The sequence below is a fragment of the Cynara cardunculus genome, assembly GCF_001531365.2.
Source record: "Cynara cardunculus var. scolymus isolate 2C chromosome LG 13, CcrdV1, whole genome shotgun sequence".
NCBI lineage: Eukaryota > Viridiplantae > Streptophyta > Magnoliopsida > Asterales > Asteraceae > Cynara > Cynara cardunculus.
This window is the reverse complement of record NC_037540.1, coordinates 18,965,656-18,966,827: the sequence shown is the minus strand read 5'-3', so window position 1 is coordinate 18,966,827 and position 1,172 is coordinate 18,965,656.

The window sequence follows — 1,172 nt, the reverse complement described above, 5'->3', positions numbered from 1 at the left end:
AATTTGAAAAGATATCATAAAAATTTGAAAAAAATACCGACATTAATATTAAATTAATTATTTAAAATTTCTCGTTTTTTTATAATTTCTATAATATTATAATTTGTTTTTAGTTTAATAATATAACATTTTATAAAGATATTAATTAAGTATTCTGTTAGAACTCAATAATTATCCTAATTATATTTTGGATTTTTTATATTTAAAATGAGATGTTTATCTTGTATTTGATTGTGTTTATCTACAGTTAGTTACACGAATTCATATATGAAGGTTTAATAAGTTGTACTTACGCACAATCTACTTGTAATCTTGAGTTTTAAGTAATATGCATTAATAAACAGTATTATAAGCATAAAAACCGGTTTTTAAGAGTTTTTGTCAAATGTTTTATAATATAGTATAGATTATCATTATACTATATTATAAAGTATTTAATAAAAATTCTTAAAAATCATTTTTTATACATAAAGTACTGTTAATTAATCCATATTATTTAATGTTCAAAACTACAAGTAGATTATACATAAATACAACTTATTAAAGCTTTATTTTTGAATTAATGTATCTAACTGTAGATAAATATAATCAAATATAAGATAACCATCTCATTTTAAAAATTAAAAATTCTAAAACATAATTCAAATAATTATTGACTTCTAACAGAAATAGTTAATTACTATCTTTATAAAGAATTATATTATTAAATAAAAAATAAATTACTTCATTAGTAAATATAAATTAAATTACAATAAAAATTTGAATTAAAAAAATTACAAAAAAATGAGAACTTTTAAATAGTTAATTTGATACTAATATCAGTATATCTTTTTCAAAGTTTGATGATATATTCAAATTTTATATTTTATTCAAAAATAAAAACAGTATTGTTTTCTCAAATTCATGTAAAATCGTATTATATCGATAAGAACAAAGAATAAAACAAAATATTAAAATCGAAATATATTTCGCTAATGTATTTATTAATTAACTATAGGAAAATCTATATCTATACGATATTATAAATCATTTGACAAAAACTCTTAAAAACTATTTTTTATGCACGAAGTACTGTTTGCTGATGCATATTACTTAAAATTTAATATTACAAGTAAATTGTACATAAGTACAACTTATTAAAGCTACATATTTGAATTCGTGTAACTAACTAC